This window comes from Pinus tabuliformis, chromosome 1_2 (genome assembly GCF_031772625.1).
Source record: "Pinus tabuliformis cultivar Carrire ecotype Pingquan chromosome 1_2, CPIR1, whole genome shotgun sequence".
NCBI lineage: Eukaryota > Viridiplantae > Streptophyta > Pinopsida > Pinales > Pinaceae > Pinus > Pinus tabuliformis.
The window spans coordinates 38,366,692-38,386,575 of record NC_142298.1 but is presented as its reverse complement, the minus strand read 5'-3'; the positions used below and the strand labels follow the sequence as shown (position 1 = coordinate 38,386,575).

Below are 19,884 nucleotides of genomic sequence, written 5' to 3'. Positions count from 1 at the left end.
ATTCTAACACAGATTCATATTAATACAAATTAATATTTTATTTTCCCTTAGTTTAGGCTTAGGGACTCCATTAAAAATATTTATTATTTTAATATCTCCTGATCTGTTTAGAATCTGCCCAAACCCTTTCTGCGTATTGGAGATCTCATGTGCCCCAACCTCTCCACCAAATTTCGTGGCTAGAGCACATATGATGCTACCCCAAATCAACACTCCCTCTTAGCGAGGACTGTGCTCTAGCAATACTCCTCATTGAGTATTACTCTAATCATCCGGCATCGGTACCTGTGCTTATGCTAGGCCTCCCTGCCCAACATCCTCTACACTGCTGCATCTTGTACTGCTACCCATGGTTCTGCCACTGCCACTGCTGCATCTGTACAACAGCTCCCTCTGCATCCGTGCTGCTACTAGTCCTTCCTCCCAGCACTGCATCCACACTGCACCTTCCTCTACACCTGTGTTGTTGTTGGTCCTTTATCCCAACACTGCATCTACACTGCAACTCCCTCTGCATCTGTGCTGTTGTTGGTCCTTTCTCCCAACACTGCATTCGCACTGCAACTCCCTCTTCATTCGTGCTACTAACACACTACTTCTGAAAGGGGTTCTTTACCATCCCCATCTTTTTCCTGAAGTAGTAAAATTTTGACTTTCCAAGGGCCTTGGTGAGGATATTTGCCACTTGTTCCCCTGTAGAAGTGTAGCTCAACTGTACAGCTCCATGTTGGACACAATCTCTGACAAAGTGACACCGGATATCAATATGCTTTGACCTATCATGAAATACTAGATTGTCAGAGAGTTTGATAGAACTCTGATTATCACACATGATCTTGGTCGCCTCCATATTTCTTCTGAATAGGTTTACCAATAGTTTTCTAAGCCATATGGCCTCACACAAAGTTGTGCTTGCTACCATATATTTTGCCTCAGATGAATTCAGAGCCACAAACTTCTGTTTCCTACTGCACCAAGAAGTTATTCCTGATCCAATGTTGAAACAGTACCCAGAGGTACTTTTCCGATCCACTGAACTTCCTAACCAATCTGCATTAGTAAATCCACTCAATTTGATATCCTTCCCCTTGTTGTACAAGAGCCCATAATCAATTGTTCCCTGTAAATACCTGATGCATCAATCTTCTTCCAGTTGGTGATCATTGGCGTAGCCATAGGTCTACAGTCTCCCATCCCGAACCTTTTCAGAATTTCTATAGCATACCTTCCTTGCCTAAGGAAGATTTCTCCTTTCTGCTGCCAAACTTCCAACCCTAGAAAATAGTGCATTCCTCCCAGATCCTTCATATCGAACTCTATGGCTAGATTCTTCTTGCAGTCTTTAATGAGTCTGGATGATCCTGTCAGGAAGATATCATCCACATATAATACTAAGATGAGTGGCTCGCTCTCTACAACCAGATAGTAGAGATTTGGATCCGCGTCACTCTTGACAAACCCCATCTTCTGCAAGTAGCCATCTATTCGACCATACCACGCTCTTGGTGCCTGCTTTAGCCCATACAAGGCTTTCTTTAGTCTGCATACATGAGACTTCTTCTCATGAGTTTCAAAGCCCTCTGGTTGTTCAATGTATACTTCTTCTTCTATTACCCCATTCAGAAATGTTGTCTTGACATCCATCTGATGGATCTCCCATCCCATCTGGGCTGCAAGAGATATCACGGTCCTAATAGATATATACCTAGCTATTGGAGCGAAGGTTTCCTCATAGTCAATCCCTTCCTTTTGAGCATACCCCTTAGCCACAAACCTGGCCTTGTATTTTTCAATACTACCGTTCGCAGCATATTTGATCTTGTAGATCCATCTTGAACCTACCACTGTTGAATTTAGGTATGTTCTATGCTAGAGAAATTTATTTAAATTTTCACAGTTAGCAATCACATCAACATTAAGATAAACTGCAGATAGAACATAAATATAAATCGCAGAAGACATGCCAAGACAAGAGGACACAAGATGTGGTGCTAGCCAGGGACAAACCCCACAATGTGTGGGGAAACCCTTGATCAATTCTTCTTTTATGTTCTTCAAAGTTCAGCAGAGAAAGTGAGAGAGATAGTACATTTACATCAGAAGTCAATACTTTGACTTATCTAGATCTGAGCATAGATCATCTCCTATAACGATGATACATGAGATCAATTGAAGACATTTTGCTTCAACTGATTCTCCTAGGTGACGACTTCACCTATCCATTTCATTCATTCGCTGCACCTTACTGTGTAGCACCATCATGCTGCATCATGCATCATCATGCTGCTCATGATCATTGTGCTGCCCATACATCAAGTTGTCCATGACCGCATACTTCATGCTGCCCATGTGTCGTGTTGCTTCATGATTTCATCATACTGCCCATTTATCATGATCATGCTGCTCATAAGGCTGCCCATGTTTATCCTTCTGTTGCTTCATTATGGAGTTCATACACATATCAGCCTTAGCTGCTTGCTATGGCTTGCAGCCTAGCAAAGCAGCTAGGCTATATTATTTCCGTATAGGGTTTGCTGTGTATCAGGGCTGCATATGTCCATGACTATGTATGGATATGACCAGTGCTGCGTTCCATACATCATCAAGCGTATATATATGATGGCGTCCCCATTCCATACACAATGTATATATATGACTGCGATGACTGTGTGGCCACTATAACTTCATTCCCATATGCGTATATGACTGCGTGGTAATGTTGTGCATGACAGCGTATATACCATCCATGCTGTGTTACAACGTATGAGTGTTTGTGCGTATATAGCTTTATGACTGTGGCTGCTCCAGGCATTACGTTGAATGATCTGTGTGTTGACTGCTAGATCCACAAATATCACGTGCCATGAATGTGTTGCATTGCTACGGGTTCTATATTTGTGTTAACCTCAGCGTGTATCTTCTACGCTGTGAGATCCACATATATCACGTGCCATGAATGCGTTGCATTGCTGCAGGTTCTATATCTGCGTTAACCTCAGCGTGCATCCTCTACGCTGCCAGATCCACATATATCACGTGCCATGAATGCGTTGTATGTTGCTGCAAGTTCTATTAACCTCTAATAACAGCGTGTATCTTCTATGTTGCCAGATCCACGTATCTCATCCATGTAGGTTGTCTTTGCATGAACAGGCCTACGATATCTACGGCATTTTCATCACGTTGGCTGCTGCTTCAATCTTTGACATTGCCAGGACTGCGTTTCACCATAATTGTGTTTCACCATAATGCTATTGCGTTCACCATAACTGCGTTTCACCATAATTCCATGGCTGCCTAGATTACACGCTGCCTGTTGCGTAGGTTTCTTCTTGGACTGCGTTATGAGATCTTGAGCCTTCCTATTGCTGCGTATTTAGTGACAGCTTATAGGGTTTCATCCATAGCAGTGTTTAGATCTAGATCATTATGCTACTACGACTAGGGCATCATAGGAAATACTCTTAGTGTTTTCTTCTTCTCCAAAAACCCAGACGTGGAGAGGAGATCACATGAAGAGTGTCAAAATGACTTCAAATCCTCTTCTATTTATACCAAAACGTATAGGTTGAATAGACATGACGTTTGGGCTTCTTGAGCCTACATAAGTTGCTAGTCGACTAGATAATAAATCCATAATCAAAATAAATTCATATCTCCATAAATACTTATCGAAATCGGATGATCTTTAGATCAATCCTACACCTCTCGACGAGAGGGATCTAATAAAAATATCAACTACCATAAATAAGCTGACCCACATGGAGTTTTGCTCTAGTTGCCAATTTAACACTCCCTCTCAACTAGGGAGAACTCCATCTGCCGATCCATAAGCCCGACTGTACTATCTCTGCCATCAGTGCCCTGCACTGCTCTACCCAGCTCTGCTCAATTATGCTCAGCTCTGTTGGCTCTGCTCTGCTCTGCTCTGTTGGCTCTGCTGGCTCTGCTCTGCTCTACTCAGCTCTGCTGGCTCTACTAGCTCTGCTTTGCTCTGCTCAGCTCTACTGGCTCTGCTCTGCTCTAGCTTAGCTCTGCTAAACTATGAAGATGAAGAATTGATCGAGAATGTCTCATACCATTCTCCACTGACCCGAAGTCAGTCTCAAAGTGCGTACCACTAGTCCCAGACCAATCTCAATCGACCCAAAGTCAGCGTCATAGTGGGTACCACTCCTACCACTGGTCCCAGACCAATCTCAACCAACCCAAAGTCAGCATCATAGTGGGTACCACTCCTACCATTGGTCCCAGACCAGTATCGCAGGCTCAGAGAGTGTACCACTGGTCCCAAACCAGTCTAAACTGACTCGAAGTCAGCGTCATAGTATGTACCACTCTCACTGGTCCCAGACCAGTGCTACACTAACACGAAGTCAGTCTCAGAGTATGTACCACTGGTCCCAGACCAGTCTCAACCGACCCGAAGTTAGCGTCATAGTAGGTACAACTCCTACCACTGGTCCTAGACCAGCATCATTGATCCCAGATCAATGAAGATCATCCTAGCGTAGAGAGTATGGTAGATACAGTGATGCGTCCATCGGTACTACTGTGGTCCCTATCTTCATTTCCCTACTCATTGATCAGATGAGAGGTACTTCCCATGAGTCCCATACTGCATGGGTAGGATGCCTCGACAGGAGAACTTAATCAATCCCGTCCTCACAGGAGAACTAATCATCCTGCTACAATTGTCATGGAGAACACATCATCCGGACCTCATAGGAGAACTAATCATCCTGCTACACAGGAGAGTGAATCATCCTGTCCCACAAGAGAACGAATCATCTTGTTCACAGAGAGCGAATCATCCTGTCCACAAGAGAGAGAATCATCTTGTCCCACAAGAGAGCGAATCATCTTGTTGACAAGAGAGCGAATCATCTTGTCCCAGTGTGCACCACCAGGGGAGGGTGAGTTACCCTGTGGTCACATGTTGCTCCAGTAAGAACTGCAAGCCCTCAGAGCTACCAGAGCTCAATGTATGCAACATGCAGGACCCTTATACAAGGGTTTCTTGACGACTCCAAGTCGTTCGGGAAAATCACAGATTTGATCTTTCCCCCGGGGCTTTAGCGACCTGTACATCATCTCAGTGCAATGGAGCTTCCTTGCTTATCGACTTACCATATCCTAGATAAGGTAGTATCTGATGTCTATTTGTCGGAGCAATCGTCGAATATGGGATTCCTCAATAATCGAATCCCACCTCTGGTTGTTACAAAGAATCACAGTGGTATTCATCATGTGTACAAACAACTCACTGATGAGCTTCCCCAACCAAGCAACTTCATACGAGATCATACTCGTAGATATATATCCGGTCTCGGCGGTGCTTACAACGACCGACTTCTGCTTCTTATTTAGAAGTAGAATCCAAAGAGGAACAGCACTAAGAAGTGCTACAGTGATCCTCCACACTGCCTGCCCAATCAACATTCCAATAATCATGCAGTTTCATATTTCTGACAGTGTATCTCAATCCATGAGAGGTTGTGCCCTTAAGACATCTCAGAAGATTCTTGGCACCAATCCAGTGAGGCTCAACCAAATATGAGCTCCCCGTGCTAACTGCAAAACATATGTCTAGAATCCAACTCCCTCTTACTTCTGCAAATGAGAGGGTCTGCAACTGTCAGAGATAGTTCGTCCGCATAAGGTGTCGGTATGAGAGGTCTATCATCCACAACCTTTGGATAATGGTTTGGATCAGTTTCACTCCTTAGTGAATCTTAGCTTCATCAAATAGCTATCAATCCTCTCATACTATGCCCGAGGTGTTTTGCTTCAAGCCATAGAGGGCTTTCTTCCACCTGTATACATGAGATTCCCGTTCATGAATCTCAAACTCCACGGGTTGTTTCAAAACTGTGGACCTGCTACGTGAGGGGAATGGTCCCCTTGTAATATTTTCCTTCGGTACATCTCAGACATGTACTTTCATGCTCTTTTTGAATTCAGGCTTCCCTGTCACCATCTGACTCATAGACCTCCGGTGTTATGTGTCAATGGACATGGTCCCCAGTGGACTTCCGGTAACTTAATACAACCCTGAACTCAAAAGCATCTTAGAAAATTCTATTTTCAAACACGTACCTTTCCATCGATGAATGCTACCTTAAAACCTTCGACTTCCATTCCTGGGGTTCCTTGCTTCCTTGAAGAGTCGGCCATGTCCTTGATGACCTGCATCTCTGCCATTCGGACACTCCTTCGCATAAGGGCCGAACTTATAACCAAGACATCTGCCTTTCCTTCCACCCTTAGATCCGAACTTCCCAATGAAGTGATCTTTAGGTAGGCCATCAGAAGTTCTGCAGCACCATTCTGATAACATTCTCCGCTTCGACTTCACCCTGGGTGAATTGTGAGGATCCCATTGATCCTTTCGTCCTTGTCCCCACTGTTTTTGGTGATTGCTCTTTCACTCTTGCTTGGGCATTGTCTTCGCCTTAGCTCTGATCCCATGTTGAATTTAGGTATATTCTGTGCTAGAGCAATTTATTTAAATTTTCACAGTTAGCAATCACATCAGCATTAACATAAACTGCAAATAGAACATAAATATAAATCGCAAAAGACATGCCAAGACAAGAGGACACAAGATGTGGTGCTAGCCAGGGACAAACCCCACAATGTGTGGGGAAACCCTTGATCAATTCTTCTTTTATGTTCTTCAAAGTTCAGCAGAGAAAGTGAGAGAGATAGTACATTTACATCAGAAGTCAATACTTTGACTTATCTAGATCTGAGCATAGATCATCTCCTATAACAATGATACATGAGATCAGTTGAAGACATTCTACTTCAACTGATTCTCCTAGGTGATGGCTTCACCTATCCATTTCGTTCATCTGCTGCACCTTACTGTGTAGCACCATCATGCTGCATCATGCATCATCATGTTGCTCATGATCACTGTGCTGCCCATACATCAAGTTGTCCATGACCGCATACTTCATGCTACCCATGTGTCGTGTTGCTTCATGATTTCCTCATGCTGCCCATTTATCATGATCATGCTGCTCATAACACTACCCATGTTTATCCTTTTGTTGCTTCATTATGGAGTTCATACACATATCAGCCTTAGCTGCTTGCTATGGCTTGCAGCCTAGCAAAGCAGCTAGGCTATATTATTTCCGCATAGGGTTGGTTGTGTATCAGGGCTGCATATGTCCATGACTGTGTATGGATATGACCAGTGTTGCGTTCCATACATCATCAAGCGTATATATATGATGGCATCCCCATTCCATACACAATGTATATATATGACTGCGATGACTATGTGGCCACTATAACTTCATTCCCATATGCATATATGACTACATGGTAATGCTGTGCATTATAGCGTATATACCATCCACACTGTGTTACAACATATGAGTGTTTGTGTATATATAGCTTTATGACTGCGGCTGCTCCAGGCATTACGTTGAATGATCTGCGTGTTGACTGCAAGATCCACATATATCACGTGCCATGAATGTGTTGCATTGTTGCAGGTTCTATATCTGTGTTAACCTCAGCGTGTATCTTCTACGCTGCCAGATCCACATATATCACGTGCCATGAATGCGTTGCATTGTTGCAGGTTCTATATCTGCATTAACCTCAGCGTGTATCTTCTACGCTGCCAGATCCACATATATCACGTGCCATGAATGTGTTGTATGTTGCTGCGGGTTCTATTAACCTCTGAGAACAGCGTGTATCTTCTACGCTGCCAGATCCACGTATCTCATCCATGTAGGTTGTCTTTGCATGAACAGGCCTATGCTATCTGCGGCATTTTCATCATGTTGACTGTTGCTTCAATCTTGACATTGCTAGGACTGTTTTTCACCATAATGCTACTGCGTTCACCATAACTACATTTCACCATAATGCCATGGCTGCCCAGATTACACGCTGCCTATTGAGTAGGTTTCTTCTTGGACTGCGTTATGAGATCTTGAGCCTTCCTGTTGCTGCGTATTTAGTGACAGCTTCTAGGGTTTCTTCCATAGCAGTGTTTAGATCTAGATCATTATGCTACTGTGGCTAGGGCATCATAGCAAATACTCTTAGCATTTTCACCTTCTCCAAAAACCCACACGTGGAGAGGAGATCACATGAAGAGTGTCAAAATGACTTCAAATCCTCTTCTATTTATACCAAAACGTATAGGTTGAATAGACATGACGTTTGGGCTTCTTGAGCCTACATAAGTTGCTGGTCGGCTAGATAATAAATCCATAATCAAAATAAATTCATATCTCCATAAATACTTATCGAAATCGGATGATCTTTAGATCAATGTTGCAGGAAGCGTCCGCACCCCCCCCAATTCTAAGGCCTGAAGCGCGTCCCGTACGGATTCGTACAGGAAGCATCCCCGGAAGCGTGACTCCAAAATACGAAAGTGCGGTTCCACTTGTTTTGGACGCTTCCTAGAAATTTCTGAAGCTTTCCTCCAAAGCACGCTTCGTACGGCGCTTCAGAGGGCGAAGCATACGCTTCCCGTACGGTTCCGTACGATTCCAGAAAAGCGCCGCACGAAGGGAAGAAATGCAATTTTTTTTAATTTTAGCTGACTTGGCATAAAGGGGGTGGGTCCACCTTGGGTTAGGGTGAGGTTAGGGTGAGGAATGAAGGGAATAAATCCCCCATTCATTCCTCATTTACTCACTTTGAGTTTATGAGAGTTGGAGAAGAGAAGAAAGGAGAGGAGAAGAGAAGAGAGGAAAGGAGAGGAGAAAAGAGGAGAGCTTGGAGTGAAGGAGGAGGAGCTAGGAGAAGGAGGAGCTTGGAGCAAGAGCTTGGAGGACTTCATCTACAAGAGCTAAAGAGGTGAGTTCAAACCCCAAACTCCCTTATTTTTTTTGACATTTTTTTTGTATTTTTCTCCTCCCTCTCTTACTCTTTCCCATTGTTTCTACTTGCTCCTTTATTGCAGGTTGTCCACCACCTATATCCATATTCCAAGATGGTGTTCTTTTGGCTTCTATGTATCATTCCACTCTTGGTTTTGAGTGATTCCAAGATGATGATGATCGTGTTGATATGCCACCCCCACCCCCATCTAGTCCCTTGGTTCCTAGGTTCCATGGTTCAACACCAACAGCAGGGGGTTCTTCTTCATCAGTTACAGTGCCACTGCCACAACTTCCACAGGCACCATCTTCTTCATTGCCACCACGTTCTCTTCGTGGTGGAAGGAGGAGAGATTAGTAGATATATTCACAATTTACTACTTTTGTCATAGATTACTCATTAGACTTGTAGGCTTGTGAATTTGAATTTTGAACCTTTTTTGTCTTGGCGGTGACCAAGTGACATATTTTGTAAACATTATTATTTGAATTTTGGACATGAAAAATGTTGACAGTTGCTCACTTGCTAGATAAATCATAGTAGGCTCTATGTTTTATGTTTTATAATATGCTTAAATGTTTTATGTTTTATAATATGCTTAAAAATTTGATGTATGTTTGTAATCGCTAGAATATAGATGGTTGATGTACATACTAGTAACTACAATGGAATCATGGATGCCATATCTATCTTGATTTATGCAAAAATATGCATGTTTTCATGTCTTCTACAACTAATTTGGTATTTGGGAGGTTTGTTTTGAGTATAAATGCAAAAAAATATAAATATATATATAGCAGACGCTTCGCTTCCTAGATTTTTGGAAAATGATGCTTCCGCGTCCCCGCTTCCAAAAAACATCCCCGCTTCGTCCCCACTTCATGCAACATTGCTTTAGATCAATCCTACACCTCTCAACGAGAGGGACCCAATAAAAATATCAGCTACCATAAATAATCTGACCCACATGGAGTTTGGCCCTAGTTGCCAATTTAACAACCACAGATCTGTCTTGAGGCCTTGACACCACCTCCCAGACATCGTTTACCATTATGGAGTTATACTCCTCCACCATCGCATCTAGCCAGACCTAATGTTGAGCTGCCTCCTTGAAGCTGGCAGGCTCTCCATCCCGAGCTACTAATGCCTGATACCTGTCTAGTTGTTTTCGCTCCCTTTCACTGTTTCTTGGCTCTCCGATGAAGTTCTTTGCATCACGTAGAATCTGACGAAGCTCCCTGCTAGTTCTTCCTCTGCCAACAGGTGCTTCTTTTTGCTCCTCTTCCTCATCCTGAGAATCTTCCTGATCTGAGGAAGGATTCTTCACTTCCGTTGGTTGAAGAGGCATGACCAATGAATCCTTTTTTGACTACTCCTTGGAAGGCATTTCGCAAGATCTTCTGAAAGCTCTGTCCTCCATGAACTTTACATCTCGTCGTACTACTACCTTCCTGCTCCCTAAAAGATAGATCATGTATGCCTTAGCGTTCTTGCTATATCCTGCCAGATACCCCTTTTCTACAGTCTGATCCAACTTTTCCTCTTTTCTTCAGGTACACGACAATATGCCAAACTCCCAAATATCCTGACATGACTGACTTCAAGTGTCTTCCTAGCGAAGACTTTCTCTGGAGTAATCTTGCCCAATGCCCGACGAGGAGTCCTGTTTTGGCATATCCTGATCATACAACATGGCCCTAGCTGCTTCTACAATAGTCCTGTTTTTCCTTTTTGCCACCCATTCTGCTCCGGATTGTAGGGAGTTGTCCACTCCCTTCTGATGCCCTACTTAGTGCAATAATCAGTGAAGTTATTATCGACATATTCTCCACCATTATATGAGCATAAGACTTTGATTTTCTTACCTGTCAGATTCTCTAGTAGAGCCTTGAACTCCTTGAATCGACAGAAAACCTCATCCTTGGTTTTCAAAAAATAGATCCAAGTTTTCCTCGAGTGGTCATCAATGAAGGTAAAGAAATACTCGGCACCACTGAAATCTTTGATGGACATAGGTCCGCAGATATCTATGTGTATCAATCCTAGTACACTCTTGGCCCTGTAGTTGCTCCTAGGAAATGTCGCCTTGGCATACTTTCCTAAAGCGCATCCCCTGCATACATCATCTCGTTCCGTACTCAAATCCGGAACTCCTGCTACAGTGCTCCTAAGAATTTACAGAGCTCCATGGTGCAAGTGACCCATCCTTCTGTGCCATAGTTCGTTCAATTCTTTGTCCCCATGACTGCCTATTAGTGCCATTGGAGATTCTAGTTGTAATCTGTACAACCGATTACTTTTGATCCCGATCTGCACTTTCTTTTTCCAACTCGGGTGTTTGACGTATACCTTTTCCTTGATGAAGTAGACGTCATAGCGCTTGCCTTGTAGTTGTGACACAGAAAGTAAGTTCATCCCCAATCCTGGCACACGCAGCACATTTGTGGCACGGAACCGCTCTCGATTCTGTCTAAAAAACTATGGTACTCTTTCCTACTAGATTACATTTTGCCTTGTTTTCCATGGTGATCTGAAAGTTCATCTTCTCTTCTCGATATTCTAAGAAACACTCCCTAATTCCCGTCATATGCCACGAGGCTCTACTGTCTATATACCATACTTCTGATGATGCAACACTAGTCATGCACACCACTTCTTCCAACCTGGAAGCCAACATAGAGAAATCGAAATCTATCTCGCTTGTGCAATCTTCTAAAAATCTGTGTGAGTCCCCTGAGGTGGATGCCTCTGCATCATGGTCTTGACCCATAACTGATTTTCCCTTTCTGTCACTAATTACTTGCTCTGATAGCATGTGAAAATTCTATCACTGCAGCAACTGATTTACTCTTCCTACTTATTTCATCATAAGTTATTCATGAAATTACTTCAACAAACATTAAAATAAATACAACTGCAGATATCACATCGTAATGCAGAAACAAAAATATGCACACATTGACATAGTTATTTTGGACTAATGTCCCCGGAAAAACCCAATGTGGGAAAACCAGTGCAACAAGGGAGGATTATATTATTCAACAATTTTCTTGTACAACAAGTTGCCAAACTGGCTTACCCACAGATAGACAAACTTCCAGTGCTTTCCTAAACCCAGCGTAGGCCCTACTGACCTCTACTACAGCTTGAAATCCTCTGCGTCAGCCCACTGAGGCTCTGCGCAGCCTCCCTGGGCTTCTGCGTCACTCCTGCAGCCTTTGCATGGATGACGCATGCCCTTTTGGCTCTGCACAATCTCTGCTGCCTCTGCATGGCTTCCTCTGGTTTTGTGTCTGCCTCTTCTACGCTGATCTCCTGTCTCTTTGTTCCGTACTTGCTGCCTCCTGACTACTCTCCAGACCACTGGTTCAATTTCTCAGCAAACCCCGCTCCAGAAATTGAACTGACTGGTCTCCCTCAGTGTGTTCTCCAAGTTCCCCTCAAGCCTCCTCTTATACTTTTTTTGTTGACATCTCAACGGCCGAGATTAAGTCCTGTTAAAATTGACATCTAGGGCCAAACTCCATGTCGGTCAGCTTATTTATGGCAGCTGATATTTCTATTGGATCCCTCTTGTCGAGAGGTGTAGGATTGATCTAAAGATCATCTGATTCCGATAAGTATTTATGGAGATATGAATTTATTTTGATTATGGAATTATTATTAAGCTAACCAGCAATTTGAATAGGCTCAGAAGCCCAATAGACATGCCTATTCATCATCTACGTTTTAGTATAAATAAAAGAGAATTTGAAGTCATTTGGACACACTTCATATGTGATCTCCTCTCCATGTCTTTGGTTTTTGGTGAAGGAGAGACACATAAGAAAAGCCAAGTATGATGCCCTAGCCTACATGCTGTTCAAGAAGCCCTAACACATCTGAACGCAGTCCTGTAATGGAGTCTCCTAGTCGCAGTAAGAGAAGAAATCCTTACACTGTTCATGGAAACCTATACACAGTTCATGATGAGGATTCTACGCAGATATGGAGGCCCTAATACGTTCTTCTAAGCAGCCCTAAACGAAGTCAATGGATGCTTTTATATGCTGTACAAATACGTTGTTCAAAGAGGATCATATACGTTGTTCATAAAGGATGATATATGTTGTTCTCAAAGGATGTTATACGCTAGTCATAGAAACACTTTAACGCAGTCAATGAGAGGAGCAGATACACAGTCAATGATGACACCTTAACGCAGTCATAGAAACTCTAATACACTGGTATGAGGGACACTTATACGCAGATCATGGAGAATATTTATACGTAGTCCATGGAATCATTTATATGCAGGTCATAACTGTAGCATTTAAAATTGCCCTTAGTCACAATACATGAGGGTAAATTCGCAGTAAGTCAAAAAGATATGGCCGCAGTTAAAAGGGAGGCATGTAGCTGCCAAAAGGAATACCTTACGCAGTATGAAGGTGTCACTATTACGCAGCCCTAACACAATGAACAACAGTGATATTGTCTTGGTATATAAACCTCGGTGGCATACCTGTAGCAGCACAATGAACAGCATGATAGATCTATTCTCTCGGCTCTATGAAGACTATGTTAGAAGTTACAGTCCTGGCATAACTCTGATAATGAAATAGATTTCAATGACGGTCAAGAGATCCTTGGTATACGGCAGTCTCATCATGTTTCAAAGAACAGTGACAAGGATCACGTTAATTATAAATAATCATCATATATATGTCTATCAACATGATCTATGAGACTGCATGATGATGAATGGGCAGCATGATAGATGAGATCATGGGCAGCATGAAGCATGATGATCATGGGCAGCATGATGTATGGACAACATGATGTAGATCATGGGCAACATGATGTATGGGCAACATAATGGTACTACACGATAAGGTGCAGCAAATAGACGAGATGCAGCACTATGATAGGTGAAGGAGTCACCTTAGAGAATCAGTTGAAGCAATATGTCTTCAACTGATCTCTGCAAATATCAAAAGTCAAAGTGTTGACTTTTATTGTAAATGTACTATCTCTCTCACTTTCTCTACTGAACTTTGAAGAACATAAAAGAAGAATTGATCAAGGGTTTCCACACATTGTGGGGTTTGTCCCTGGCTAACGCCACATCTTGTGTCCTCTTGTCTTGGCTTGTCCTCTGCGATTTATGTTTATGTTCTATTTGCAGTTTACTTTAATGCTGATGTGATTGCTAATCTGGAAAAGATATTGAGCTAAATGTGAAAATTGAAATAAATTGCTCTAAGCATAGAACATACCTAAATTTAACAAGTCCCTAATCAATGGCTAAGATTAGATCTGGCTTGATCCATGTCTTTTGGACCATTCTAACACAGATTCATATTAATACACATTAATATTTTATTTTCCCTAAGTTTATATTTAGGGACTCCATTAAAAATATTAATTATTTTAATATCTCCTGATCTGTTTAGAATCTGCCTAAACCCTTTCTGGGTATTGGAGATCTCATGTGCCCCAACCTCTCCACCAAATTTCGTGGCTAGAGCACATCCAATGCTACCCCAAATCAATACAAGGATCCTAGAAGTTTTGGATAAAAATCGCATCAAGGATTATGCCTTGAAGACGGTTGTTGTTCCAGTTGATGCTGATCCTCTCAAAAAGTATGAGGATCAGGCTTAAGCAAAGTGCATGATCTTGGACGGGGTCAAAGATCATGTGATACCACATATTGCTGAGAAAGGCACAGCAAGGGAAATGTGGGAGGCCTTGACCACATTGTACGAGGGAACTTCCATTCAGCGGAAGATGTTACTTGAGAGTCAGCTGAGATAGTTTCAGATGCAAAAGGGACAAGAAATCGATCCCTTCTTTCTCAGATTGCAAGGGATCCGTGACCAAATAACTTCCGTAGGGGCTACACCAGATCCTGAATTTATGGTCAGGACTGCCCTAAATGCAGTCATAGAAGATTGGGAAAGCTTAGTCCAAAGCATCCTGGGCAAGGCTTCTCTTCTCAGTTGGGAGGAGATGTGGGCAGCTCTTCGACAGGAAGAGATCAGACGGTTGACCAAGGCAGGAAGAAGCAGCGAAGGGATTAGAGTCAAGAAGGAGGAAGAGGAGGATGCAGCTCTCGCATCAACGGGATAGCAAGGGCAAGAGAAAAGAAAGAAAAAGGACATATCCAAAGTCAAATGCTTCAGATGTGGAGAAATGGGTCATTTTGCCACGCAGTGCCCTCGGAAGAAGGGCAAAGAAGAGAAGTTTGACTCAAAGGCTGCTCCAGCGCAAGCTGACAAAGAGGGTGATGATGATGATTGCGCCATGAGTGCTCATGCACCTCTAGAGAAGAGGTGGGGCGATATTGAGCTGTAGTCAGGAGGACTACATGATAGGGCAGAATCCTTGAGGTGCCCAAACTCTTGGATCACAAACGGCTATGGGAGCCCTTAATAACAGTAGCATAATGACGGGAGGCAGTTGGTGCGAGGGATGATGGAGCAACAGTGGCAGAGCTAGAGTGCCAAAGTTTGAAGCAGCGTAGTGGAGTGTTGCAGCAGTGCGGGAGGCACAGAGAAGATACAACAGCAGCGCAATAACATCAGTGGGTCAGCACAGATTAGCAGCAGAGATAGCTTTAGCATCACAGGGCATCCAAACTGACCAACATGTCAGCTTTTGGGTGGCTTTTCAGTTGCTTACTTCTTAGCAACTGAGTTGTAATGCAGCAGTTAGCAGTGGCAGTGCTATGGCCAGCATGATGCAGCGTATTGAGAGGGAGCTGCAGTGCAAATGTAGCAGTGGTAGTGTCATAGGCAGCAGTGCAGATTGCAACAGCACGGTGGATGAGGGGTAGTAAGTCGAGCATCAGCAGCACAAAGTACCGATGTCATGGATCAGTGTGATACTTCTACTGGGAAGTATTGCTAAAACACATTCCTCGCTAAGAAGGAATGTTGATTTTTGGGTAGCATCGGATGTGCTCTAGCTCCGAAATTTTGTGGAGGGGCTAGAACACATGAGATCTCCAAGACCCAAAAATCGTTTGGTGAAATTCCACCCGAATTGTTTTTTATTAAAACAATTAATAATTTTAATGGGGTTCCTAAATCTAAACTTAGGAAAATTAAAATATTAATGGGTATTAATGAAAATATGGGTGAAAAGAAGCTTCTAGAGACAAGGATCAAGTCTAATTTAATCTTAGCCATTGTTTAGAGACTTAATCTCGGTCGTTGATTTCTCAAAAGGAAAAGTATAAATGGAGGCTTGGGGTCAGTTGGAGAAGACAAACAGAGAGATTGAGGAAATCGATTTTTTGAGGTGAGAAGTTCTCAGGAGGAAATCGATTGGGGAGATTTTGTAGTTGAGGGGCAGTGATAGTTCGGGAACACAGACAAAGAGGCGGAGAGAAACTTGTGGAGGCAGCGCAGTAGCCGAGAGAGCTGACGCTAGGCCATTCTGGGCCAACGCAACCTTGACGCAGAGCTAGGAGGGCCAACACAGAGGAAGAGCTGCCTTCCACGTAGAAAGTCGGGGAGCTGCTGGAAACTGTCAAAACAACCAAGAAAGTTGACGCATAGCCTCAGAGAGCTCCACGCATGCCCACGCAATTACTGTGAAGGGGCAACGCAGTTGTAGCCGGGGCTCGCCAATTTTGTTGCCGGATCAGTCGGATTTTGTCGGGTGAAGTGAGGTAAAACTCACTCAAGTTCTCTACCATTGTATTTCTCTGTCATTGATTTGCCAAGAGGGCAACTAGAATTTGTATTCAGAACTTCTCCTTAATAATACAAAACCCTCATAGTTGCTACACCAGTTTTCCCACATTGGGTTATTCCAAGGACGTTTAGTCCAAAAATAAGTGTGTCCTTTGCGTGATTATCTCATTTATTTTTAAGTACTTGATCTATATAGTGGTGTAGGCTGCAGTGTATTTACATTAATATTTTCTGAACATTTCTAAAAATAACTTGTTAAATGAAGAATACAAGTAGGTGATATAAATCAATTTTCTGGAATCTGCAGTAGGACTTCTAACTTGTTCGATTCAGAAATTTTCACAATGAATTGTTCATGCAATTATGAAGAGTGAACCTAGTTACAATTTCTAACAATGTGAATGGTTGTCAAATAAATCAAGTTGTCAATCAACTATTTATAGCTAGTATTGTTTACCAATTCCTCTTCTTCCCATTTTGAAAGTTCTGAATTTTTCTCCATCAAGGTAAAGAACAGATTTGCAATCTTCAAATTCCTTCAATAGTTAAGATGCACACTTGCATTGACTAATAAAAGAGTTATTAGATTTCTACAATACTTTAACTCCAACATATTAGTGAAGTAATCCCAACTCAAACAGTTTAAATCCAGCCTACAGTTCTTGCTTAACTCATGTAATATGATCATCATTATTCCCAGTGATAATCAAGTCATCAACGTACATTATTCCCACGACCATTTTTATGCTATAAACACATACAAATTATCATCGGATTCACTTATTTGAAAACCCAATTTGCAAATGCATTTATCTATCTTTGCATACCAAGATTTAGGAGTTTGCTTTAAATCATATGATGATTTAATCAATTTGCAAACTTTATGTTCTTGTCCTTCAAGTTCAAAAACTCAGTTGTATAGACTTCTTCCTGCAAACCACCATCGAGGAAGGAACTTTTAACATCCATTTTGAGTTATTGAAGCAATGGCCATCCTTATAGTATCCCACTTTGTTGTAGATGCAAAAGTTTCTTCATAATTAATTCCTTGTTTCCAAGCAAAACTCTTAGCTACTACTCTTGCTTTGTATTTATCAATCATTCTATCTAACTTGTACTTTAAATCTATAAACCCATTTGCATCCATCGGGTTTCACATATGGAGGAAAACATATAAGTTTCCAAGTGCCATTTCCAATAATTGAATTGTATTCATCAACCATAGCCTTTTTCCATTCCTTACGTTGGGGTGCAAACCCTAAAAGTTTTAGTAACACGGAACTTTCCCAAAGACAATGTTTATACCCCAACAGTCGGCAATGATCAACAAATATTTGATGCTTATATGATATGATCGTGAATGTCAATGCACATCAATCTGAACTCATTGAAACAAAAATAAATGCTTGAGAGTTCCATAATGCCAAATTTGATCATATTTTAGCAGAATTTTAATATAGCCTACTAAACATGTAATGAACCATTTAAAGTAAGCTGGGAAAAATCTTCATGAAATTAGCATAATTATGTATTGGGATTCCAATTTTCTTCAAAAGGTGAATTGTTAAGATAGATATAACGAGAAAAGCAGGATACTTGAGTGGTGAAACTTGGTACATATTAACATTGCTTCAAAATAAGGAATCCATACACATACACGAATTTACATCTAAATAAGCTATCCCAAAAGGTGATTTATTCTAGAATTTTAATGACATTTTGTGAGTTTGTTCCAACACCCAATAAACCCCAGAAAATATTCCAAATAGTGCCAGAATCACTTCAAATTTGTCAACAAATATGCAAATTTCAATGTTTATGAACCTTGAAGTCCCCCATACCATAAGTGAAAATTGATGAAATGATTATTCCACACTTGCATGCAAACAGTAAATAAAATCCCAAGACCAAAACCAAGAAACTAAGCATGACCACAGATATATGTTGTGTATTGTGCCTCCCGACATAATCATTTTCAGTGCGGTTGTATTTCATCAGGGTCGCATCATTACCAACTGTTCAGTCAAGTTAATGAGTGCTTCAATGTGGGACATCTTAAATTTACACCAACAAGAAAATACCCACAAATTTTTCCTCTTTATGTAACGCCATCATTAACTAATCATAGTTACTCCCAGCAATTTGATGTCCCAAAAGATTTTACAGAATTCAATACCTAACCAATGCCACAAGAAATCATTTCACCTTGAATGCGTCTTCCAAGACAGTATGAAATAAATGTTGGAATGAAGAATCATTGGAATTCAATACGCATCCACAAGACTCACCCAATTTTGTTTCATGCGATTTAGTTAGATATTATTGAATATGATAAGAGAAATCGACCCAGAAATTTTGATGGATCAAGACCAAAATTTGACCAATGCCTTCGTAAACTCATTTCAAACTCCATGCATTAATTAATACCACTTAGAATATATATGAACCAGAACATTTGGACATTACCAAAAAATTTCAGATTTGCATTTAGATTTCAGATCCATTATCACACATTTAATGTTGAGTAAGATGAAAATTCTAAGTTCTGACAAGTGTATATAATGGAGCTATGAAAAACTAAACCCTAAGCACTCAAGTTTAAAAGAATTGATCTATCTTAAATTTTTAGGGAAAACAATCAAAAATCTAGATCAATTTTTGATTTACCCAAGTCAAATAAAATTTAATAAATAATTCTAACTTGGAGTAAGCAAGTCAAATAAAAAAAATTCAGACTTGGAAACCTTTGACTTGCTATAAAATTTGAAGAAAAGAAAGAATATTCTAAAAGTACACCACAAGGTCCCAAAAATAATGCCAGAAGAAAATACCCTTCTTACTCAAACAGTGGACTTGGAACTGTGGAAGTTTTGCAAATATAAGAAGCCTGAAACCTCCCGATTCCAAATAGAATATTGCACCAAATACCAAACTGCCCCACTGGCAATTACATTGCATTGTCCACCTTTTGTAATTAAAGGACACTAAAATGATCTCTCTTATTCTCCTGAAGATCTGATCTCTCGGTCTTTTCCCACTCTCTTTATCTCAGAGATGCAGCAGCTATAAGAATAAAGAACTTTTCGAAACAAGAAGAAATGGGTTGTGGTACTACAGCCTCTCAAGCACCAATATCATTGAGACTCAAAAAGAAATTAACAAACATATGACATACAAGCACTAAAGAGTACTCTGATTTTTGTTGGGCATAGTAATGATTCATAGTTTTGAATTACGACAAATGTTTATAATGTATATGTGATTTTAACAGTCTTTTTTTAATGTTTACCCTTACAAAAACTTAATATCATAGAAAAGATCAGAGTTAAATTTCTTT

General features: G+C 41.3%; 1 protein-coding gene across 2 annotated transcripts in view; it reads right to left on the bottom strand.

Annotated features, from left to right (window-relative positions):
* The window catches only part of LOC149204295 (uncharacterized), a 453,795-nt gene that overhangs the window by 194,967 nt on the left and 238,944 nt on the right, over window positions 1-19,884 (bottom strand). The gene's annotated exons all lie outside the window — the stretch shown is intronic.